Source organism: Paralichthys olivaceus, chromosome 12 (genome assembly GCF_024713975.1).
Source record: "Paralichthys olivaceus isolate ysfri-2021 chromosome 12, ASM2471397v2, whole genome shotgun sequence".
NCBI lineage: Eukaryota > Metazoa > Chordata > Actinopteri > Pleuronectiformes > Paralichthyidae > Paralichthys > Paralichthys olivaceus.
The window spans coordinates 8,302,831-8,329,747 of record NC_091104.1 but is presented as its reverse complement, the minus strand read 5'-3'; the positions used below and the strand labels follow the sequence as shown (position 1 = coordinate 8,329,747).

Below are 26,917 nucleotides of genomic sequence, written 5' to 3'. Positions count from 1 at the left end.
GATCAGCTTGGTTTAGCACCAGATGTTATTAAAGCATGTGAACATGTGCTGAGTCACGAGCAGCTTCCACAGTCACTGTTGTGTTTGTCCTGCATTAGTAGGGAGGCGGTCCAGGGAGCTCTCTAGCTGCTTATTTTCATGGGTCCAGTGGTGACGGAAACTAATTAGACTGTCAAAAGTCTCAACGAGGGGCAGTCCTGTGATCTGCATCCCGACATGGTGTAACTTAATGGAGTCATGGAATAACATGGGGACTGCCGGGGTCCCAGTCAGTCCCTACTGGTGAAGTTGCCTGATTGAGCTGATTAAGTGGCTGCTTGAAGTAACAGACCATTTCTAGTAACAGACCAATCAAATTACAGTGCTGATATTGCCACTTGTAAAAACATTTGTAAGGATTGGAGAACACAAATATAAGTGGGAATATTGTACGGGAGTATTGCAGCAGAGAAACAAATAATAAATAATTCACATTTTTCTTTTAATTACATTTTTGACAGCATATGTACTTAAACTCTATTTCGTCCCTTGGGGTACTAAGTATATAAAGGGCTACATTTCCTAACCCTGCATATCTGACATGGATGAAAACACCCATAAGTTAAAGCTTCAACTTTATTCTTTCATTTCAAATCCACTTTACTGAAATCTCTCTTCTCCGATAGACACGCAGCTCAGAAGCACACACTCCTCTTCTGATGCACCTGTAATCTCCTGTAACTGCCATTTACTACATAGACGAAGCCATAAAACACACATACACACACACACACACACACACACACACAGAGCTTCGCCCCGCACGTGCATGGATACACACACTCAGTCAGATTGTATCCGGGACCATCGATCATAAACACGAGCACTTGTCATTTGTTGTGAAGTCTTGTTTCAGCGCTCTCTCACTCTCTCTCTTTTCACTTTCTGTCTCTCTTTGTCTCTCTCTCTCTCTCTCTGTATTGACCTCTGTGTTTGAGCTGCCTCCATAAAGCAGAGCAGAGCGGAACAGTAGATAAATCCTGAGGCTGAGCACTGGTGCAGTGGAAACATCAAGACGATCTGATATTCACATGCACAACATCTAACACATAAACACTATTTACGAGCTCCGAGGACACACGGAACAGTCGATGGAGAGAGAAAGTTACCGCAAGACACTGGGCGGCAAGGGAAAGAGATTTGAAAATGAGTGGATTGAAGGAAAATGATGGGTGAATGAGGCGAGGAGACAATAAATGAGAGCTGGAGGGCGGGGTGACACAAAAAGAAAAGAGGAGACAGAGAAATAAAACGTAAAAAAGTGTGATAGAGAGATGAGAGAGAGGATGTGATCAATTTTCCTCCCTCATTGCCCTTCACAGCAGAGGACAGACCGTCCTCCAGATAGCGCTAAAGCAGCTTCCTGCCGCACTTATCTAAGTCACACTATAGAGTGGAGCAATATTTCACTGTAATTCAGGTCAGTTGCATGCAGATCTCACATCTGTGCCCAATCACTGAGCCGTGGACGTGGTCAAACTACACTTTGAGACTTGAGGAGCTCTTACACCTGAAAGTCCAGAAACATGGTCTGAAGCAAGGCTCACGTCTCAATATTCACATTTGATCAGGTTAGTGTTGGTTTGTAATTCAGGGAGCTCACTTTACACTGTCACAGGACAAGCGTACGTCCTGTCACCATCACCTACATTTAACATCGCCATGTTGTCAGTTCAGCTACTGTATTCAGATGTCACTCTTCAGTTCAGTGTTTTAGTTCCTCGGTCCAGACGCTGGTCCAGAGTTTAGGCACTTTCACACCTGCCTTGTTTGGTCAAGGTGTCAAAGTGTCTAAACTCTGGACTGAAAGACAAACAGCACAGAAACACAAATCACTACCATCTCTTTTTTATTAAAAGCCACACTGTACCAAAATCAAATCCCACCAAGTGTTTATTGAGCTAAACTTATGTTGCGTTTTTGACACTATATTGAATGAGAAATACAAATGTTGTGTTGCTGAGGCTGTGGCAGCAGGAAACAGCACAGAAATGAGAGGAATCAATAATTTCTGAATCACCTCAGGCAGAGAAAACAGGGCCGTCAATATATATTTTTTTAATTTAGGCAAAGGGAATATACAAGCATTACTTTTTTTTTTAGGTAAAACAGCAGGTGGTCTGGTTTTTTTCCTGGACTGGACGAGCATAAGGAGCCGTCGGGTTGAGTTTTTGCTGAAGTTACACTGTTTATTTTTTAAGTCACAACAGAAGAGTGGACTGGAACTGAGGCACTCAGCTGGAATGATCCTTTTCAGGAAGGACAGCTGAGTGAAAAAGGTTGGATGAAGATATCTTTTTTCCTGGCAGCTCAGCGGTGGTGACTGCTGAAGAGATTTGTCAGGTATAAAATAGAAGCGAGGGACGAGGGAATCTCTCAATTTTGGTTGAGATTCTACAGAAGAACAGGTTGAAATCTACTCTTTAAAAACGGAATCTCTTGTTTAAGCTGCTTCAATACATCATGTTATAATGTAATGTTGAGAAGAAAGTACAAGAAAGAAAATATTAAACTCAAGTTTTTCTTTAATGCCTCTTATCAGTTCTTGTCGACAGATGTTCTTAAGGGAGGAAAATTCACACCTCTGATCATGGCAGGAAACCATGCAGGAATATCATTGGCTGTCGATAAAAAAATCAATCACAAGACTAAATTCCCCAAACAGCTTAGCTGTGGGTTCGCTGTTTAATGCATTTCATATATTTCTCTTTTGGACGAGATTGCTTAAATGTTGAACGCTCAGGCAACAATTCTCCTGCTAGCAATAAAAACAATTTTCTATGAGAGATGAAGCATGAAAATTAAAATGTCATGCTTTGAATTTTTTTGGCAAATCTTTTGCTTCAAGTAAATAAGTAGTTGGGATTTTACATGCAAGTCAACTGGGAGACATGAGGCTTCCTCTCATGCAGCCACTGGTGTACATGGTTATACAGTTATGCATAAGTGGATAACCAGTTATCCAGTTACTCATTGTTCGTTTGGCAGGAGAAACAAAGCAAAGCTTATGACTCAGCAGAGCAATCATTGTGTTGGACGTTCCAGCGGCAGCCCCTCCCAGACTTTGTTTTAACAGTGCTAATTTTCAAAATGGCACTGTATACAGTCGCAGCATTCATTGGCAGCCGTGTCAGCTTTGGTTAAACTAAGCCTGTCAGACCAGGACGTGACCAGTCTGTCCATTCTGTGTCAGTCTCAATCAGACCATCGTGACTGGAGCAGCACTGTGGCGCAGGTCGGACGTGCCAAGGCTTTCACAGCAGTGACGATGCTCTGCCAATCTCAGCGTGCATGTGCATCTGTCGTTATAACGCAGGGTATGGAAAGTGTTTATGTGAATGCGTGGCACTTTGGTATTCATGCCCTGTCCTCCATTTGTTGTGCAAAATTGTGTTGGATCTGGTTCCACATTGGTGAAATGATGAATTTGTAGCAGGCAAAAACTTTTTTTCCTCTCACTGTTGAGTTTGAAAAAAACCTGCATTGCATGAATTTTGGCTGCTTGTGTGTTTGCAGCACAACAAGCTAAAACACTAAACAGCATCTCATGAGGTTGTTAAGGCAAATGTGCATAATTGCACCAGTAGATGCGGAACAGCATCAGCATTCACTTGGATTTGCTTCTCACTGATGAATTCCAATTCAATATTCAGTTTTTAGCTGTTTATGCTCCATTGTTGTTATCTCTGCCAAGAAGGTTGTTTTTATGGTTTTGGTTGTGTGTCTGTCTGTTGGATTACACAAAAACTATTGGAGGAACAATACAGTAGACGTCAAGAGTGAACCCATTAAATGTTTGTGTCAATCCAGACCTCGGGGCAGATCCAGGATTTTCATTTACTGTCCTTAACATTTGTTTATATCTCAGAATAATTCATGGATCTTGGTAAAAAAATAAAAAAAAATCAGGCACAGTTAAGGGACTGATATTTATGAGTGTGTGCACCTTGGTTCATATCCACATAAAAATCTGGATCTGGTGAATTTAAATGTGGTTTTGTAGGGGGACTGTTTGGCAGCTTTAGCTGGTATTCGCCCTGAGTGCCATGCTAACTTTGTCTGTCTGCAGTTTGGTTCTTTTAGTTGTTTTATCAGATCTTTCTTGCTGAAAATTCCTGCCGGACACTGTTGAAAACGAGGATGCCGAGAGGGAAATGTCTATAAAAGTTAAATATGCTGGAATGCTCAGTAGAGCTGAGGGGCATCACTGCAGAAGTTAGAATATTCAGTTGGTTTTTATCGTTGATATTGAAATTATTGGGAAGAGCTTTAAGTTATATCCATCTATGTCAAATAATATTAAACATTTTTAATTATAGAGATTCCAAAGCATCCGATTCTAATCGTTAAAATTTTGTGTTGAGTTTGAATTAAGATCAGTTGCCTTTATAGCCATTGGACATAAACAAACATCATGTGAGTGCACTGGAAATAGGTCACATAGTTTAAAGAGTGCAGGTCCCGTGTAATTCCTTGCTGGCACTTAAAGGATGAGATATTGATTGCAGCACACGCAACTTACTTTCTTGCTTTACGTAAATCCCTTTGTGATTGACAGGCCCAGGACCTGCAGCTGCCCGTCCCATTGACTGTAGCTTTCATCAACGTACCGGCTCTCCATTCATCAGGCAGCCAGTGGGTTAACCCCGCTTTCAAATCAGCGCCGGCCGCATCTCCGAGAGCATTTATTAACAGTGGATATTTTCCAAAACCTAATAATATTGCTGGTTTTCTCTCTATGCTGTGCCTGAGATTGCACAAACCTAAGTGATTAGTTTTGCAACGGCACAAATCTCTCCCAGGTAGACTGTCGGCAGAGAGAGCAGGAGGTCCTCTGGAGGGAAGCACACGGTCCTCCAGCTATTTAATTATGAGGGCGGCAGGCAGACCCCTGGGTGCACGGCTTCATTCTCCCACAACAGTGGCTCGCTAACAAACTGTGCTGAGTGCCTTTGATTGATCTGAAGCCATTTGAGGTGGCCGTGAACAGACAAAGGCAGCGGGCAGAAGGGGGGAACGGGAAAGGATGGAGGGGATGGAGAGACGACGAGGGCCGCGAGGTTGGGAGGAGAGGAATGGTAGAGGCAGGAGGGATGGAGGGAAAAAAGATGAAAGGAAGAGGAAGGGGACAGGGAGAGGGATGTCAGCAGGGGAGGGGAGCAGCAGAGGCAGGGAGGGGGAATGAGGGATGAAGGGGAGGAAGGCTTGGATAGATGGCTGGAGGAATGGGCAGAGAAAAAGAGGAGGTGGGGGGGTGGAGGGGTTTCCTGGCACAGCATTTTCTTGCAGACACAACGCAACATGCACGTGGACCCAGGAGACCCACTTGCACACAAAAACACACAAAAACACACTTTTGTGATGCTGTTGTTCGGCCTTCTTCACTATCAGGGGAGCAGAGATGTGGATGTATTTGCATAAGTGGGTATTATGCTTTGAGCCGGTGGACAGTAGCGATGGTTTAAGTAGATCAGATAAAGCTTTCATTCTCCCGTTCTCTCCCTCCCTTACCCGTGGTACCACAGACAAACTCTCCATTTATTCCTTACTCCCTTTTTTTTCTCCTGCTCTTTCACTCAGGACAGAAACCCTCCTCTCTCTCTCCTCCCCTTGAAACCCCTTGTCCACCTCATCATCCCAACGCACATTCATCCTCCATATTTGTTGTGCTGTCTTCTCGCTCCCTCCAACTTTTCTCCACCTTATCTGCTTTACTTAACTCCAAATGCGAGAACTTTTTCAATTTTCCATGACGCCGCCTCAGAGGGTGAGTGGACGGGAGGCCCGGCATTGGCAGGATAAAGAGTCCGCAGAGGAGAGAGAGGGAGAAGGGGGGGAAAACGAGTGTGGATGGAGGGGGGGGGGTGGATGAGAATTTGAGGGAGAGATTCCGCAGTGACTCAGTTCCAACAAGTTATCTTTCATTTTTATGGCTTCAATCAAGTGTCCTTGAAGCCTAAATATACGGGACTGTGTTCTCTTATCCAGGCTGGATGGCTTGGATACCTTAAAGTTTAATACCTGTGCTTCCCATTGTGAGCCCACGCTTTAATGACTGCCGTTCTGATGCTGTCACTTTTTATCAAACAGCATCTTGTCCCTGCTTCGCTCTGGCACAAATACAAAAACTCACATATCCCCCCCCCCCCTCTCTCTCTCTCTCTCTTGTCCCCTCCTACACCTTTTCATCTCCATCTCTCTCCTCCACTCACACACTCTCTCTCTCTCTATCTTTCCCTTGGCATGAGACCCTGCAGTTTGTCACACACTGTGCAGTATAGGCTAGATGATACAGCTTTAAATGTCTCAGTTCGCTTTCACACATTGTGCCTCGGACCACAGTCTGGACCAACAGACCAAAATCAGGTCCGGACCAAGGAGGTGTTCTCTCCGCCCAGATCAAATTAACCATGATTTGGAAAGTGTGTAATAGTCAGGATCAAAAGATGAACAGGTAACAAGCTTACAAGTTCACTGAGTCAATCATATCCCCTATCCACTCCATACACCCTGAAAACCCAGGTAAGAAAGAAAGAAAGGGGAAAGATAATAAATAAATAAATAATTAAATGAATAATAATAATAATAATGAGCAACAAATATAAATAACTGCAAATTGCAGTAAAGAAATCTATCATTTACTGTGTGCAATGCCCAAAGCGGCTCAGGGTCAAAAAGTGTCCATGTCCCTTATTCATCAACTCCAGAAAAGTTTTCTAAGATAATAATGTTGACCAAAGGTCTTGGAATATATTCCCATGGGTGTATTTCTCCAGAGTTAATCTCTCTAATGGCAAAAATTATATTTGATCCAAAAACAGTTTAAAGGTTGGAGGAGATTTATTTTCCCAAAGTAAAAGTATTGCATTTATTGTAATCAATAATCTGAATTTGTTTTCTCATATAAATGGAGACCAGGCATTACATTTAATAAATATAAACAAGGGTTTAAGTCAAATTCTATCTCCAAAATGGATTTGGTGAAAGAGTGAATTAAACGCCAAAAACATTTCAACAGGTCTCATTGCCAAATGCATAAATGTTCCTTCTGTAGTTTTACATCTCGGACAAGAAGGTGAATTATCTTTGGAAATGTGTGTGTGTCAAAGTGTGTGTGTGTGTGTGTGTGTGTGTGTGTGTGTGTGTGTGTGTGTGTGTGTGTGTGTGTGTGTGTGTGTGTGTGTCAAAGTGTGTGTGTGTGTCAAAGTGTGTGAGGGCAAAAGAGAGAGAGAGAGAGGGAGAGTGAACTTGCTGAAGGGACCTTGTCCGTGAACTCTCGCTTCTGAAAGTCACCTGTCGCCTTTGTGCTTGTTCCCGAACAGTTACAGAGTTATGAGTGTGTAATTCCATCTGCCAGAGTCTAACTCACTGTGGTGCACCCCAGTGTGTGTGTGTGTGTGTGTGTGCACGCTCATCCATGAGCACACGCAGCGGGACAGCCTCCTGTTCCTTCAGCCATTCCAATTCCTCTTCCTATTTCCATTTCGTTTTATTTACGTTTAAGACCTGTCTGACCTGTCCGCTCCCTGTGTCTCCATCTCTGTTCCTCTTCCTCTCCTTTCCCCGTGCTTTTCTCACTTCTTTTGTCCTCCACATCTTGCTCCATCTCTCGACTTCATTGTTGTTTTACCTCTCTCCTCCCTTATCGCTTTCCCTCCCGCCCTTTCCCTCCCACTCATTCCCCACCTGTGTGGGGATTGCTGTTCAGAATCATGGAGCCCAGAGCTTGTAATACCCTGACCAGAGTTATTTAGCCGCACCATGACAGGTAGGAAAATGAAATCACCACTTGGCGTGTGTGCGTGTGTTTTTCTTTTCGTTACCCTTTACTGTTTCTCCTTCCCATTTATGGGACCCTGCTGCAGGGCTATTTTGAGTCGGCTGCCACCTTCTCAGTGGCTTGTAAAACCCGGCCGCCAGACGTTCACTTAGGCAGAAATTCCATCGTGGATGTAGGATTGATGAATGATGTTGTCATACGCAGTTATGTTTGGTATGAATTATAAAAAAAAAAAAGTAAGGCTTTCATTTTTTATAAAAATTCAATATATAAAGTAGTGCTTTCAGAGAGAGTCAGAAAATCTGCTTGTGATAAATTTAAACCAATTAATAATCAATTTATATTTGTTATTATTTAATTAATCTATTTTTAGCTCTACAGCCGCCTTGAAGTTAGTTGGATATGAATTCCAGTACAAACTTCTATACCCTCCTCAGGATGATCTATATATATATTTTTTTCATCTGATGCCATCATCGAAATAATTAGAAAAAAAACTGAGCATGAAAGTCTTCTAATTCTAATGCCACTGTTCTATTATATATCTACACAGATGCTAATATTTAGATTTATTATACATATTTAGATTCATTTTTCTGCCTGATTTCAAACTTGTAGTGAATTATGGAAAAAGGAGAATTAAGCTTTTGGGTGTTTTACTCCACTAAATATCTTTTTCTCCATATATTTATTTAATCTGTTGTTTTAACTGACTGAAGATTTTCTTCTCTAATGGACTGTCAGAGTCTGTTGATTTCAACTGCACTCGAGCTTCCTTTTGAGAGGCATCTTTTCTCTCTGTAATGATGTGTACTCCACCTCTATGGGCAGTGAGCATGTTTGATTTAAGAGTGAACATTCACTTTTTTTTTGCACAAAGCAGAAGAAGATTAATCACAGAAATGATGTGAACCATGGATAAAATCTATGATGTGGAAAAACATGTGCTCACTATAATACTGCAGGAATTATATGAATAAAAGCACATTTTGTTTTTAAAACAGGATCAGGGGAATCTGACATTAGTTTGCATAACTGGTCAAGGGCAAAAAAAAAATATGTAAAAGCGCTCCAGGACATTTTACAAACTGTGGAATTGCTGAGGCACAGTTACTGTGACAACATTGGCTGTGTTTCTGTGGGTGCTCGCAAAGCGCTTTAGAGATGGCTCTGCTGCAAAGTGTAAATAACGATAATTAATTCATTTGTTCATTCATTAAGCCATGAGCATCTGTGTGGCGTGCATGGAAAACACAGAGCTATTAGTGGACTTTTTTTAATGTCATCAAGTTGCTGCCACCGGTGTTTTGTGAAGTAGCCTGTCTAATGAGGACGTTTGGCGTCTGTGCAATCAACGCACGACTTAATCCGATTTGTCATCAGTTATTTGACTAATATTTGTCAAACACTGAAGACGACTACTCGGCAGAACACAAACTCTCAGATGAGCACAAACGGTCATGTTAGTATGTGGGGGCAGGATTGATACAGGCACATTGTTGAAGCTGAAATATTGAATAAAAATGTGAAATGAACATGCACAGTGAAATTTTAATTAAAACAATTATATTTGACTATAGGCTAGACTCAAATGTGTAACTGACTGTTGGGCCAGGAATCGGCTGTATATATGTTCTGAGATAGGTGGACAAAGTGACACTAAAAATTATATTAAAACTGGACATTTCAACAAGTGTAATTCAAATTACGACACAAACTCACATAAACTGCTCTCTGATGTGCACCAAGTGAAAACAGCAGGAGATCATCCTAATGATTCAAGCAAGTGAGCAAGTGCGCAGTTGATGACGTTTCTGAGATCGACGCAAAACTTCAAAAAACAAATATGTCAGGATGAAGAAGACATGAAGAAGACATGTAGAAGACGCTGACGAGCTTCAAGAGCTTTTGGGGATAAGAGCCAATGCGAAAGAGATGTGTTGTAAACAAAAACACTGCCTCCTGTGTGCTTCTGTGTTGTTGGGAACATGTGTGACCCAGAGAATCATTTGTCAACGGCAAACTCCAGAGAAAGTCCGCCTCCAATTGCGCTGGCGTTATCTGGGGGTCAGTATGATCTCACAAATCCAAACCCTTTGAGAGACTCAAGCCAAAAGATGAAATGAGTTGTTGTTGTACTTCAAACCACACAACTTGGCGTCTAAGGACGATGGGTTGGGTTTGTGTCATGTGGAGTTACGCTGGTTCAGGTCAGATCAGCCAGTAAAGAGGTTTCTGTGCCCTCGGTCTGTCATTCTGTCCAGTCTCCACTCTCATGTGTAATGTCGTGTCAACTTTTTCACGTGAATCAGGCGACCTGGCCACCTCACCTCTCAAGCAGAAAATGGAGGAGCACATTCCTTGCAGCTCAATGTTTTGTGCCCGAACAGAAAATGAAGCTGAGGTTCCCATTCCAGATTCCCCATATTTCTCTGAAAACATTTCACACCCTCTGAAAGGAGCTCACTCCGGTCCTACTGCCATAAAACTCTGATGTGGATTGATTCGCTCATGCTTCAGTAAAGAAGTGGATGTAGTAGCCTCGAGGTCGGAGAGGCACGTTTTGGATTCGATGGTCGATGCTGCATTACAAGGTGCTTTTTTTAAGCAAAGGGGAGGCCTGGTGTGACAGTGCCAAACCCTGAATGTGAAGTGAGTGAATATGACAAAACTCTGGCATGGTCGGTTGATACTCCCTGGAAAGAAATTGCAGTCAGAAAAAGGAAACTTTCCTGAAATATCTCTTTACTTCTCTGTTGGCCAGAGATCCTGGAATCATTTCCTTTTCCTTCCTTCCTGAGCACCACATTCCCATCTGCATGTTTTGGTTTTTTTTTTGTTCCCCGGGCCCAGCTGAGGTGACAGATCTGTCCCAGGGAGAGGAAACGCTGTCTGATGCTCAGGAAGGGAAGACGTGTGATGTTCTGATCCGTAAATGTCACTTTATCTCTGGACCATCTTTCAAAAATTCGTTCTCCCTCTATCTGTCTTAAGGGTATAGTTTTACACACTTTCTCCCTCATCCTTCAGAGCTCGCTTTTACCTCTGAGACACACATGTATCTGCCAATGACACTCCCTCCTTCCCCTCTACCTCTCTTTTGCTCTCAGTGTCTCTTAAGTACAGGAACACACCTGCCAAAGACATTGATTTCTACCACACTTTCTCTCTCTCTCACACACACACACACACACACACACACACACACTGACCTACGAGCGCCACAAAGCAACTTTTTCCCTTTGAGCAACCTCCCTGCAAATGTCAGGTGGGTTATTGGAGAACGAGGAGGGGGGATGATACACGGGTACTGTCTGTTGAGGTAGAATGGGGGGAGTGAGTGAGAGATGCACACATCAGACACAAGGAGGATTTCACTTTTGCGTGAAATCACATTATCAGACTGGCGCAGGATGTGCATGCTGCAAGAGGGAAGCAGAGGGCGGGAGGGTGAGCAACAGGAGGGAAGATGTTCTAGACACTGTGGGCTTTCATATCCTCGCTGGAAAATCTAAAAACACATTGAAAGGCAGAGATTTTACATCGATTCGTTTTTACTCGATAGTCTTGCTTTCTGTGAATCGCACTATTTAAGTGGCTCATTTAGACGTGGATGTGGTCCAGCCAACGGGATTGGGTGTCAATTTCATGCTTACTTTGTCTTGTACACCAACCTAAGCTTCAAAGAAATGTCTTAGATAGAAAGAGGAGCGTATAATCGCCAACATAATGTGCGCTCACACGTGCTCGTGCATGCTACACACAGTGTTGGCATAATCTCTCCTGCTTTAGCATGTGGATGCACACTTATAGGCCCGGGCACACTTTTGCTGTGTATGCAGCGTATTAGACACGGTGCTTGCAGCACATGCAACCTTTGGGTAGCGGAGATCGAGAGTTGTGGGTGTTTTTAAGACGCATCCACATGTAGCACAGAGACGCAATATATCAAACCTACACTGTGAGTGCTTTGCATATATTCACACATTCTACTTTTTGCGATTTATTATTTTGTTATTCTTCATTTTTTTTGGGTGATATTAATAATTCATTGCCTCTGGCAGCCCACAAATATCATCCCGGGAGATTAATATAAAATGTAGCCGTCCCACTTCCTCAGCAGCATGCTCACCTGGGCCCGTCGTCTACCTGACACTGAGCAAGAAGCCTATTTGCTATGCAGGGAGCCCACTGACAAGCCCGAGACCTGAAGCTGAGTTAATTAAACATTAGGCATTAATCAAAATGAGATTGTTAATCTCGACACGATTATCTGTGATATTTTGTAAATTGCGTGCTTCTCCTCGAGCATACTGAGTGGAAGGGGACGCACACTGGGCCGTGCACACAAGCTGACAGACACATGCACACAGTGAGGACGATTTGCACAGCCCAGCGTGCGTGTGTGTGTGTGTGGGCGGGGGCAAGCCAGCTCTCATTGCTCTTTGATGCCCTTTACATGTTTCAATCAACATCAATCAACACTTGGAATGCAGTGATTCATTTTAATTGAGACTGAAACATGCAGCTGCAGAGGGAGGGGGAGGAAAGAGGAGGACATTCACAGATCAGTGAATGTTCCTTTCTATTCAGTTAGGACGTCAGGGTCAGATGTCAGGTTAGACCACAGGAACCTGGCTGACCTATACACACTCCACCCCTACACACACACAGACACACAGGCACTCACAAATCATACAGACACGGCTGCTCCCTCTAATTGAAAGATCATACATTTCAGGGGTGTTTGCCAACTAAGGAAATTAAGTTTGGCTCCTAAAACTCCCTGTACTTAGGAAGATCTGACGCATGCAATCTTTTATTATGAATCTAAATTGGAGGTGACTTTGTACCGTGTTAAACTCTGAGCTTGCATTTATGGAAAGATTATTGCATTCGCTTCTTTTTTCAGCCCTTTTCTTTTCTGCTCTTCGGCTTTGAGCAGCAGAGCTGTAGTTATCGCTTGGTTTTGTCAAGAGACAGACTGAAGTTTCTGGCTCCGAGGCGAGTCTGGGTCTTATCACACTGGCTGACTTTGTTTCTGTCGCCTTTAAGTGTCCGCACAAGAGCAGCCACACGCACATGTCCGCACAGACTGTTGGTACAGTGTCATGCACTCACACAGACATCAAAGTTGTGTTGTCACATGCATGGACACCCAGGCATTCACTCGAGTGCACGTTTCACACTCACTCCACAGAAGTTGCCATCTAATCCTTTTATTTTCCTCGCTCTATGTGGGCCACCCTTGCGCCTTTGTTGATGATAATGCCAAGTTATTCTCTATAACTATGAAAGGCCTCAATTATACCTCCTGGCTAGAAGCACTAATGACAGATATGTGATTAGGACCTAGTGCAGAGATCTGGCCCATTTGTTTGATGCAGCAATTAATACGGAAACTGAAGTAATAGAGTTAGATTAGCGAGTTAATTTTTCTCTAGCCCAAAGGGGAGCGTCCAAAATCCAACCAATGGTATGGTGATTACATTTGGACGTACATTGGGGGTCTTAAAGTTCTGTTGGCTCAGAATCCAATGTATCACACCACAGCTTTTCCCAATCCACCCGAAACAATGTCTCGCTAAAAACAAACCTGCTGGACTCTGCACAAAACCTCATCAGAAAAGCTGCATTTTTGGCTTAATCAATTACACATCATGACTGAATGGAGGCTGGAGTTTAGTCCACGTTCGAGGCTGGAACTTGGGCAGTAACCGTAACTGGAAATTAGTGCATTGCAATTTGGCTGATTGCATATGGGTTTAGTAATGTGCACTAAAAACAAAATGTGCACTAAAATGAAAGTGATGAAGCAGCTCAATTATTTATCTGGCCGGAGGCATTTTTTTAGTTGATGGGTTCTATGTGAAAATCTGCTTTATTAACTTTATTAATTCAGTTTGTTTTGGCAACCATTTCCCAAAAATTAGGTGTCAGGAAAAGTTAGGGGTACAGTTACAAATAACTGTTACAACCCTAAGGCTGCGCTAACACCCTTATTGTTGAAGTTCGTTCAGGTTTATGCAATGAAAGCATTTTTTTTTTTTTTTTAACCTAAATTGCGAAATCACTAGTTTCTTACAGCAGTATCCTATGTTTAAGTCCCATTGACCTACCACGACCTCCAAGCTCTGCAGAGGCCTTCCTACTTGAGCATAATGATATTTTGTGTTTCGTGCATGTTCTTGAAACTGTCGATTTTCTGTGGAGGACAGTGTCTCTGCCATCTGCTTTGTGCCTCTGGATCAAAATAGGCCCATGGATCATTATTGGCCCGAGTTTCCCTCAGAGCATTACTTAGCCCAGTCCCTGACATGTGCATGAGTTGACAAAAATGCCAACGGACAGTGTTGGATATAAGAACAAGTGAGAATTTAAGAAGCAGTATTGAATTTTCTCGCATATTTTGTAAATAGATATAAAACAGTGCTTTTATGAGGTTTCAATAAATTATGTATGTCCCTCTTTTAGGATGCTTAAGCTGTCCATACCATGACTCTTAGGTTTTAAAACATTACAACATGTCAACCTGTTCTAGTAGACACATAATGAACACGACCAACCTTATGGAGTCTGCATTTTAAAGGTTACATCTGAAGGAAGACAAAGCCGTAAACAATTAAACCTTTGTTTGCCAGATGTCTCATCAAACTGACTAATGGCACATTCACAAGGAAAAAGGTGTTCGGGGGCTGCGTTAAGTGCAAAGTTCTTTTCTTTCTAAGCTGCATCTTCCCCCTAGAGGACGTTAATTATGCCACTTAAGAAAAAAAAAAGTGTTTATTTAATTGCTTCCTCAAGTGAGTAGTGTGACTACTTATTATCCTGTTGAACACATCAGTTACTTTCACCATTTGTGCATTTCGATCATGCAAAACTCCGGTATGACTTATCGTAAAAACTGTTAATGAGTAGGTAGGGATTCAGCGCTTTGCTTTTTGAAAGGGAGAATGAATAATGCACACGGAGCCGGGGTTGCATGAACTCGAGTTCTCTACTTTTGTTTATCTGATGTTTGTAACCACTGGGCCTACTGATTTTTCATGAGAACAACAGCGAGTCTAACGCTTCTTTCTAAACATCACAGAGTTTACAGAAGCATTCTGCATGCAGGTGGACTTTATTCTACGGTGGTTTGACCCTGAGATCAACATAAGCCGTGACTGAACCGTACTCCTCCGTCTGTTAGGATGAATAATCAAACAACCTACAAGAATATAACTGTTAACTGTTATTCAAGGAGGAGAACAGGACTGAATATATTCCTCCTGAGAGACATTTACTGCCGTTTCAAATCTGCATTGACAGCTGCAGTGCTTTTGTTTATGTTTTGTAGTTTAGGCTCTGATGAAAAACATGGTGTGAGGGATGCGTAATCATAATGTAGCTGTTTACAGGGCAAACAGCTGGCAGTCAAGGTCACTGGTTTGAAACCCAGAAAACGGGGATGTGACAACTAAACGCACTCTTTCCTGGCCGTTATAAATGTCCACTGTGCTGTCCTTGAGCAAGGCACTTAATCCTGTGGACCTGTAGTTGTCAAGGTGAGGATGTGCTGGGTAGCTGAATATGAGTGTGATTAAATGCTATTTGGTGCATTGCGTTAAAAGAACATGCATGCTCAGCATGGAAAGTGAATCATCCCCTGATAAATAAAGGTTTAAATATAGAAATTACAGTGGTAACACTAGGAAAAAATGTCTACATCTGTATCTTGAATTAGTGCCACTGCAGGCACTGTAAATAATCCTCTCCTGAAATTTATTCATTAGGATAACATTAGCACAGTTAAATCACCGTTTATTGGAAGACTGAGCTAATGACAGGCCCAGATGCACAAAATTTATGTGGGCATGTGCCTTATGTTTGCCCATGTGTCTCGATGGGGAACGGCAGTAAATGAGAGGCCTGTCTTCAAGAGAAATTCTGGTTTAATACAACTTGAGTTCATCATAAAGTTTTTAGTGAAGTAAAGTCAAGCCAAGTATATTTATAAAGCACATTCAAAACAACCAGAGTTGATTAAAGTTCTGCACAAAAAGAATATAAAGAGAGGTGCGAGGATAAAAACAAATTCAAGCACATTAACTCTCCACCAACTCTAAATCTAACCCCAAACCTATGTTAAACTTGAATAAAACAATTATATTACAACAATAGCCTGAGAAAACCCAGGAGTCTTCAGTTTAACCTTAAAGGAGACATATTCTACTGATATTCAGGTTCATAATTTTCAATTGTGTGTCTATTGGAAAAAAGGTAACAGGCTCTAATGTTCACTTCCTCAGACTGGCTATTGCTGCTTCTCCTCTTTTCAGCCTCTGTCTGAAACGCTTGGTTTTAGCTCCTGATAAAGTGCAGTCTGCTCTGATTGGCCCACTCTGTTGTGATTGGTCAAACGCTTCCAGCACGAGTAGGAAGTGTCTGCCTTGGGTCTTGCTTTACCTGGCTTTGTTCGGGAGCGGGCCAGACTAGCCACTAGGCTTACATTATGCAAATGTAAAGGAAGTTTACTTCCTTTCAAGGGCTTTAGTGTTTTCTGTGGAAGAGAAAAGGCTCTGCAGGAAAAACTCTGCAGAACTCTTACAAACACACAAAAAACACAACACACTAAAGGAAAGGTAAAACTGAAAAAGCATAATTAGTTCATTGTGAGGTTTTTGGCTCAAGAGGCCGAGGGGTAAAGGTGTGAGATCTGGGAGTGGAAAGAGCAGAGAAGATATATTGACTTGACTGGGAGCTCATGTGTAGATAAGTACAGGTGAGCTGCTGTCTTTCTTCTTAATAAAGTGTCAGGTCGGTCAAACAAAGATATATAATTGTATGATAATTGTAATGTGATCACAGTTTACACAGTGAAACTTCTTAGTTCAGCTGCTTTAGTTGCGCAGTGACACTTTCCCATGAAAACAGGGATTATCAGGGATTATCAACCCCATTAAAGTGCTCCACAAAATAACAGGGTCCAGATACGCCGGGTTAAAACGTCTGATTGTTGGACCTCTCATCTTTCTCCATCCACTGTGTTCAGATCACAGCCATTATTCTGGGGAGTGTGATCGTGTAACTGACAGAAATGAAACTACCCCCAAAAATATGACCCAAAGTGTAATAAAGCGTGATGTTTGATGAAGGTTCCTGCCGTGGTTTATCAGTATCAGGGGTTTCTGTTGCAGTCTTACTGCGTCCATCTGTTTCTATCTGCAGCTGCATCCATGCCCTTGTCCCCACTTCTCCAATACAGAGCTCATGTCTTTTAAAATTACTTTTTCACAGCCATTTTCTCAGGTCTTTTTTCCTGAATCCAAAAAAACTAAGCCACTGAGAACAAATCAGAAAGTGATACCCCTGAGAGTGGGTGGTGGTATTGGGGGACGACAGCAAGGGCATTTTACCCCTAGATGTTGTTTTTCTGGAAATTGCTATATTCACCTGGTAAACAGAGCAATTTTCTAAGCAAAAGTATTTAGATGACTCACGTTTATAATAATACTGAACATAAATGTGCCTTGTTTTAAAACCTGGAAACATTTTTCGGAGTTTAGTGTAATTTTCTCTTACTCGTTTCTGCTGCGGCTAATTTCACAGGTTCAGTGTTGCATATTTGATTAGCAGAATCGGGCCGGGACCACACAACATGCTCATCTGTGCCCCAATCAACTCAACCCCAAATGGGCCCTCAATCGACTGCAAATCACAGATACATCAGAGCGGCACTGCTGGCGAGAACACGCTGCTGTTTGTCAAACATATTACCCAAGATTGGAGTCTAATAGTCCTTTTTTTCCTCCCCTCGCTTCTTCTGTCTCCGTCACTTGTTCCCAAATTTCCCCTCTTCGCTAATTAGCTCCTTTATGCTCTCTCGCACTTCAAATCGCTCACTCTCCTCAGCGCTTATTCATCTCCCCCGTCTCCGCTCCCCCTGCCTCTCCATTTGTCCGTCATCTCTCCGTTATGGAGATGGATGGAAGGGAATATCAGGGAGTCTGGGTGGGGAGCTCTGCTGATAGGCTGAATCAAGGCAGGTCATTTACTCACCGCCAAGTCCATCCATCCTGGAACCACCACCTCACACACACACGACTCAACACACACTCATACAAACACACTGCCCCTAAATGACTTCCATCTCTCCAGGTATTATTTCACTCCTGGGAAGTCGGAGTTTCAGTATTCAACACAACCAGAGCAAAAAGGATCATTTCTATTAGGAACAGTCACACATCCAAGCACCGCATTCACTTCTCAAAACAAACACAAGAAATGCACACGCACCCTCAGACTAAGAAATATCATGCATACTCAGACATGCACCCGATGCCCCGAAGCTCTAGGCACCTCATTACCAGCATTGCGTGCTTTCACCGCTGGGGTGTTGTGAATAAATTTGTCCCCCACAAAAGTTTTTTGCCTTCTGCAGCTGTGTTTCCCGTGGGCTGACTGTTAATGACATCAGGCCCCTCTCACCGTTATCAACTGATATCATTCTCCCGGTAACGAAATAATGTCGCCATCTCATCGGTCCAGCTGCTTGTTGGTCGAATTACAACCCAGCAAGAGGCAATTTTCCACCCCGACAGTCCCGACATCAGACCGGAATACCCAAAACAGCTTATTTTACCACCAACATGATGGCATGATTACTGCAAATGCATGATGCCACCTCCAGCAGGTTAGCAAGTCAGCAAGGGAGGAAAGTAAAGCTGGGCTCTGGATGGGGAGAGAGATTTATGATCCAGAGAATGGTGGTGATGGAAAACTGGCGGAAGGTGTTCAAGGAGGAGCAGGCACACGTTGCCTCTCCACCGTACAGTATTTGTTATTGACAGATGTGCGGCATAATCAGAATACAGCATGCACACGCTACTGTAGAGCGGATGGATGAGTCGGGGGAGAAAATGTGATTACAGTGGCAATCATAACTCAGATTAGCCTTCCTTTGTACCTCTCTACACAGCTCAAAACAGGAATCAATCACCATCACATTCTCTGTGCCGCCTCGCATCGCACACAGGGCCGCACCGAAAGGACAAATATTATTCTCTGCGACGGAGAAAACAACATTGTCTATGGAGCAAGGACAACAATCGCTCTCTTTAATAAATAACAGCGGCTTTTATGATCATAAATAGTGAGTGGGCCGGGGGCTGTTTGTAGGGGGGAGGATGATACATGAATCCATTCAGCATATTTCTGCTATGAGCTTGTATCTCTGCAACTGAGGGGATCAAAGCGGCTCCTGACAAAAGAGGCGCCGATGCAGCGTGCTGAGATGACAGCCTTCACCAATGCTAGCAGTGCACTCAGCACTTACATCGGCTGACTAGAGACCTGACTAACCAGACCAGAACTGCACATTCAGTCCCCCTGCTGTTTCCACTATCTGATAATTATTGATGACATCAGGACATTCTCGGGCCCGTGGAGGCTCATTAAATCACAAGTCAACTGATAATAAGAGTGAACACACAGCACTGGATTTCTCCATTTACTCAACACCACAGACTTGTATTTGCATACTTTGATATGCACGCCCATTTTAGTGATTCCCTTTGGATTGCCACTAGATTAAACTGTGCGACTTGCAGTCACGTAGCAAAAACTTCTTCATGGTTATGTAAAAAGCCTAAAGCACTTGGCTGGTTTCAGCATGTGATCAGTCTGTCAGGGTGTGTGTGTAATACTGTGTGTGTGTGTGTGTGTGTCTGTGTGTGTTAGAGCGGCAGTCATCTAGTTGCGTCGGTTCTACTAAAGCTTGCAATGCTCCAGGGGTAGAAATGCTGATGTGCTGTGAGTTTTGAGCATTCAAATTAATTTGGAGCCATGCAGAGAACAATATTCCATCAAATGGTTTGTAAATCACTCAAATGCAATCGCACAGACACGACAAACACTCAAATACTAAATATACACAAACATAAGTCTGGACTTGCACAGCTACACAAGCACGTCTACCCCTCGCTTATGGTTTAATGCCAATGTGCAAAGTGACCAGGCCTCATCGTCTCGCTCTCCCTTTTCTCTCATTCACAATCATCCCCATAAACTCGGAGCCTGGAGGACAAGAGGAGTCGGGCCCGTCAGGACTTTTATGGTTCTCCCCACAATCTCCCAGGACTACAATTGGTGTTTTTATGATGTTACTGTAGAGCCCACCCCTGCCCCCTGCTCTCCATCCGCAGCGCCACCAGGAAACTAACAAGATCCTGATGTTTAATGGACTCCGCACCCTCATACCTCCGGCAGTTGTCACATTGTCCCCGCTGCGAGCAGCCAAAGCAACAGGCGAGCTCTTCCCTCTAATCAAACTTAATTCAAAGTGCGCTTTACACCTTCCGCCTGCAGTTTCATCGTGCTCATCCATAGGACGCAATCTCTCTCGCTTATACTTTTTCCGCTCAATCACTGTATGGGAGATGGGAGATTGTGGGCGTAATTGGATCGAGTCAAGGTATTTGCATATGTAATTTAGCAGCGACAATCAGAGAGACATGGCCCAATCTCCATCAACTGTTAACTGTGAAACAAGATTTAGCTCCTTTCGGTCTGTGGCCAGTCCTGTGGTGGCGCCTAATAGTGTGTATCTTACTGCTTATCACTGTTTCTCTGAGCCAACAGGCTGTTGTGCTTAGATAACCATAGTCATTTGCTGTGTTAAGTGGCTGATGGCTTCAGTTTTGTTCTGTGTGCATGCACGAGCGTGTGGCACATTTTCCTGCAAGTGTAAGCACGTAAATGTAATCTGCTGCCCCTGCCTGTGTGCACGTTGCAGCTCAGTGCGTGTGTGTGCATTTGCGTGTGCGCCTGTGCTGCATGTATGTGCGCCAGCCTTTTTATCCCAGCGAGCTTAGTTCCAGTCCCCAGCAGCATGGCTGAGTAAGATTAAAGTCACCCGTATTACACTTAGCACCAGGAGACATAAGGAAATTAGAAGAAAATTAAACAATGCAATTTGCATACAATTGTACAACAGCGCGGCAAACGGCTCGGCTCGCCACCGTCTGGTCATCTGAAGAGCGGCTGCTCAGCGTTGCTTCATCAACCATGCAAACTAACTTTAGCTGGCCTTATTCAATCATGGATGTTTACTTGAACTGAGGAAAAAGTCCCAAAAAAAAAATCAGACACATTCAACAGTTTCTGTATTCATTATGTATGAGCGAAAGCCAGCGAATGACGCCACTCGCTCGTGTTTTACTCTGGAACAGGAAAATAGTTCTGCAATGAAGGTTAAATCAAATTGCAGAGGTTGTATTTAGATTATTTTACATGTGAGCCCACGTCTGCTGCGACATTTTAGTCTGACATTCAGGCTATAAAACTGTTTTGATCTCAGGTGTTTGAAATATAAGACCTGCACCCTGCTGAGAAAATCTTTCTCAACACACAAACGCGCTTCTATCTCCGTCTTTCTTGCTCCTCTTCGCTTCGCACATTCAGATGCAATCCACAACCTTTTAGTGCCTTTCACAAAAATACGGATATTAAACCACGTATCAATTTCTCTTCCAGCTTTCATCTCAAACATACACTATATTCTCTCCCCCTCTTGCTTTCTGTGTGTCTCTTTTCCTATCTCTGCCCCCATCCTTCCTACACACCAGCCAACTCACCTGGTGACAGTGCTGGTGAAATATTAATGTGTTCAGTGAAGTGTTGTTGCTTGGAGCGCTGCCCTGACCACGAGCTTTGTTTCTGGACAGAGGAGGAAGCTAAGTAGTCATTCAGAGGCTCAGGCAGAGCTCCACACTGCCGGATGTAACCGTGAGGACAACTCAGAGCCGGCCCCTCGCTCTCTCTCAGCTGGCACTGGGGCTCGATGCAAATGATTCATGACTGCAATATTAAGCCCGTCCGGGGCTGCAGCGAGATTTCGCAGTAAGTCCAGCTGCAGCGAGTTAAAGAGATCCCTCGCCTGAAGCTGTGGAGGAAAAGGACACCCAGTTTTCTGGCGCTTCAGCTCTCATCTTAGCCTCTTTAGCCTCCTCCAGCCACTCAAACCTTCCTGCACACCCTCACACACACACATTATTCTCACCTCCTCGCCTTCTGCTCCAACTTTTAATAAGTTCTGAAACTGCAGGTGCTGCCATTTCTTTCATGCAGCTTTTTTTTTTCTTGTGCATTTTGGTACCACACCTTCCAAACCGTTGATGCTTTTCTTATAGAGGCCTAAATTAGGAATGAGCTCAGTAACTGGGAGCTGCTACCTCCTGTTCAGATTCAACACACTCCTGTCAGTTTGCTTACACCACATTGCCCAAAGATCCCTTTGGGTTTACGCTCAAGTATTCACACCACAGTGCGTTTGAACTATATCTGTGTGTTCACGGTCAGTGCCTGTGTGTGCATGGTTATTGATGTCTACTGCATGTATGTCTGCTGTCTGTGTGCAGAGGGTTCACTTCATGTATATGTGCACAGGCAGGTTTTTTTTTTTTGTTGAAAATCTTTGGGCCAGTGCATCAAAGAGCAGACTGGAGAAAAGAGGAGTAGAGGCAGAGGTTCAGTTCGAGGCTCCTAATTTGCAGATGTATGAGTGGGGATATGGATTTTATACTTTATACAGGAATAATGCTGACATTCCTTTTAGCTGTGCTTGTCTTGCATCCTTAGTTCTGAGTCTTTTTAACCTTGCGCTCGCAGATAAAGCTTATACCTGAGAATAGAAAAAAAGATGATAGCGTGTACTTACACACACACACACATGCACACACTGACAGAGGAGGTCCTTACAGGTCGAAAATGTATAGCTGCTTAGAGAGAAAAAAAACATCCATTGTGATTCTAAGCAAGCCTGGAAAAGACTTGTGCTGCAACTTGTGAGTGTGGATGGATGTGAGCAGTGGAGCTGGACTTAGACTTCACCATAGCTTGCAGGATCAAGCCTGTTTGTGTCTAGCTGGTCCCCGCACACTGCAGACTCCAACAAAACAACAGAAAAGAGAAAATAAGAGACATGCCTTTATGTTTCAGAAGAAACTGCCAATACTCTGATCTTTCCAGCTCCAGTCTGTTTTTCTTATCTTGTATAGACTGTGACATAACAGTAAATACACTTCCTGGAATTGTCTAGAAATCAAAACTCTGCACCACCTCCCTCAGGTTTGCTACAAAGTGACATTTTTCATTTGAAATGTTTGATAAATGCAAAAACAAAGTTGGAGCAACCCCAAAGCGAAAAGCAAAGAACGTCTGAAACAAACACACTTCGACGCAGGCGGACCCCCGTGGACGCGGAGATCCGCCGTAAACATTCGCCCGCAAGTGCTCAGATGTATATGCATATATTACATACTTTAAATGTGTTGTGTCACAGGGATAAACTGCCCGTTTATATTTAATGCAACCTGGATTAAGCTTTTGTGATGACTGGCAGGGATTTCATTGTTATGGATGCAATGCAATACTTGAATATGCTACATTTGGGATTTGGTCACGGATTGATTGAAGATGGTTCCTGCCTGTTTTCCAGGTCATCATCAACGTCCATAAGTGTGTGTGTGTGTGTGTGTGTGTGTGTGTAAGGAAAGAGTAATGACTAAGGGACAGACATGACAGGCTGGCTCTCTGTAGGTTTCCTGGCTTATTACGTCGCTGTATCAACGGCCAGCTCAAGCAGACTTCATTGAGCAGACAGGTCAAACACAGTTCACCACAGAAGTTTTCATTCAACTTTTGTCATTTTTTTATTGGTCTGCAAAGAAAAGATTCGAGAGATAGTCGGCTTTATTTGAAGCTCAGACCAAAGAACAGCTCAGTTTTTAAACACTGCAAAGGGCTGCATTAACAGAAATCTCTATTAACAGATACTGCATGAGAACCTGTAGGCGAGGGGCAAGATTTTGGGGCCATAAGCCTTTTGGTCTACGTTTTTAGTTTGACCAAAGACGTTTGAGCAGGCTTCAGTTGCCCGCAAAAGAGGTGAAGCACAGTGACTGTGAACCATGTTGCATTGCATATGCTTTCTGTATTTTTGCACTGTACAGAGATATGTTTTTAACTTTTCCTCAGTTTTATTCTCTTTTTCATTTCTGTTAAACTGTTGGTATAGGAGGAACAGTATTTCATTTTTGATTGTACGCTAGCACATGAGATAATGACAATAAAGAAGTCTTGACTCTTGAAATGCATCGCCCAGCTGCTTTTTAATTGACCTGTATTTATATGCAGAGGGTTGTTAGGGTTAGGTTCTCCATTGCTGCGGTTCTTCTAATCAGCCTCTGTCTGAAATGCTTGCTTTTAGCTCCTGTCTCTTTAAGGCCCCCCTCCTGATAAAGCCCAGCCCACTCTGATTGGTCAATCTCTTCCACGTATGTAGGATATGTCAACCTCCGCTCTAGCTTTACCTACCTTTGTAAAGAGCAGTGCCAGACGAGCCGCAAGGTGTACATTATGTAAATATGAAAGTATCGTCCAGAATACTGAAGAGACATTTCAGGAGCTTTAGGAGCATTAGGATTTCCCTTTACCACGATTTTATGCTTTTTACTTTGCAGACCTGTTACATACAATGAAAACCTGTAACACACAAGCAGAAAGCAAAATTAAGACTGCAAAATATGTTTTCTCAAGACCAAGGTGGTTTCGAGTTTGAGGAACAAGCTGCTACGTCAATCCGTCGACTCTAGGCTGCACAGCTTTAGGCCAGGATTAAATTGTCTGTTGTCTCATCACAACGTTCCATAATAAAGGTTTAAAACTTCACTGTTACCAAGACATCTACAGGGAGTGTATGTGCTTTCTGGCAAAAAAAGCAAACTTCAACTTTATTGATGGATGACTCGTTTTGGTGCCAGAGCGTTCTGTATTGGCACCGTCATTGCGTCAACAAAGTGCCCTCACTGAAATGGGTGAGGCTGCATTTTCTTTAATTCATGGCATTGTCTGTTTGAATAAGTTCTCAACAACAGACAAGTAAGCAAACATGGTCTCCAACAGCAGCCCAGCAAAGTTGACTCTCCACATCCCTGTACAATAGCACCTAATTGAGGGCTAATACTACCTGAACTACTGCAGATACATTTCAGAATGTATATTCTAACATTTTCAAAAGAATCTGTGTCCACACAACCTTCATTTTACAAAATATTCCCGCCCAGACAAAAACACAAAAGCAACAACAAACATGAAAAAAACACTGGTGGGCCAGTAGGTGGCGATAAAGTCAACAACTGATTTGTCAAATACCAGTGAAGAACACTGCAGCCCATGTATTATTGGGCAAGGCAGACACCTTGTGAATGTTGCTAATGTGGCCAAATATTGTTGTAACTTGTAATTAGAGCAGTGCTAAACGAACATAAAGAAACAGGTACATAGCCACCATTGTTGGGGAATTTGCGAAATAAGCTCTGATGTAAACAAGACAATATCCACATTAGTGTGGACACATCCAACCGATCCCTAGTTCAAGTAATTTCACAGAGCTTTAAGTTTGTGTTTACTTAGAAACTCTTTATTATCTGCTGTTGTTTTGTGTTATTATTAATGTCCTACACTTTGAACAAAACTTTTTAAGGCGGTACTGCACATCACATTTGTACCTAAGCGTGGCAGAAAGTGCTCCCTCGGGAGTTACTGCTCTAATATATCACTGGAATTAATTGTGCCGAAACATTCCAATGCAGGCAAGAAGTGACTGCTGTTGTAATAGGCAATAACTCTGGCGATGGGCTTTTTCTAAGTTTCATTGGGTCCACTTTGGTGCTTGTCACGTTTGATTGCTCACAGAATTTTTTAAGAAGCCTCCTCCCTTCATAACAGCTCCTCATCTTATGGGCAGAAACTGGTGTCTTTCAGGAAAAGGCTCGTATCACCTTTATCTCATCTGGCTCACACCGGGACTCCTACACCTGCCTCCTCCATTTACGCTAATTTAGAGTTGAATCACAACTTCCCTAATGCCCCCGCTCGGCTCTTCTTATTATTACCTTCACGTCCCCGCTCTTGAAGTAATTCTACTGTTGTGCTCCGTTTGAGTCGCTCACGATAAGAGCTCGAGCTAAACACTCGAATGTAAATGAAATTGTAGAAGAATCTATTTAAGTTGGGCAAGTTATAGAGATAATTGTTAGAGGAAGAAAAATAATGGTGGCAGAAAACAGCTGACACAGCTGTGGGACGCACCACAGACGATCATTGTTACAATTAATTTGACAATGATATATTTAACAGGAAATGTTCCAGTTTGCTAACAAGCTACATTCAGTGTGAAGCATAATTTAGAGGGTCTTTGCAACACAGACATTTGTCTTGTCTCCTTAAAGCAGCCTTTGCCTTATCTGTGTGTCCTTCACTGGGTGACATATATAGCCATACGTTAACATGAAGTCAGGGATAGATGGCACGGATAGAGTATTTCCAGAAAAGCGAGCGCATATATAGATTTACATATAATTCCTCCAGGTGCCTCGAGGCTCAGTTTTTCATCTTCTATCGTCATGTGAGTCACTCTCTGAATCCTTTTGACTAAATATGCATGACATTATCTTTATTCTTGATGGCAATGTGCTGAATAACGCTCACACGTAGCAGGCGCCTCCTTCCCCTTTGCCTCTCTTCCATCTGCTGCCATCTTGCCACCAACACCCACCCCCCCTCCCACTGACGCCACCTTTCTGGCCCCCCCATCGAGTTCAAACGAATAGGCCTATCTTCGCTCTTCCCCGTGCACACACACCTAGTCTCTCGCAGGAAGAGAAACACACACGCTGCATTAATTCATCCGTGTCCCTGGAGGTTCCAGCTCTCCTTAAGGGACTTGAGGAGTTTCAACAGAGGGTCGGTCTGTTTACTTTGTTGTCTCGGGAGGTATATTCCCATTTGAATTAAAGTGAGTGAGTGTGGTCTGCAGTTGGGTTTAGATGTCTAATCTTCAGACACACACAGGTTGGCATGTGAGTGTGTATTTTTTGTTTTTTGCATTCATTTACTGTACAGATGTAATTAAGTGTGTGCGTGTTTTTAGTGTGTCTGTGTGTAAATGCGCTCATAAATGTGTAACTTAATACCAAGGGTTGTTTACAAGCATAGTATGTGGCGCTATAGCTTTCATCTCAGTTCAATGAGGCTGAGCCACTCAAAGCAAATCTT

The 26,917-nt window shown here is 43.1% G+C and overlaps 1 protein-coding gene across 1 annotated transcript in view; it reads left to right on the top strand.

Annotated features, from left to right (window-relative positions):
• Positions 1 to 26,917, top strand: part of grin3ba (glutamate receptor, ionotropic, N-methyl-D-aspartate 3Ba) — a 71,798-nt gene that overhangs the window by 11,372 nt on the left and 33,509 nt on the right. The window lies entirely within an intron of this gene.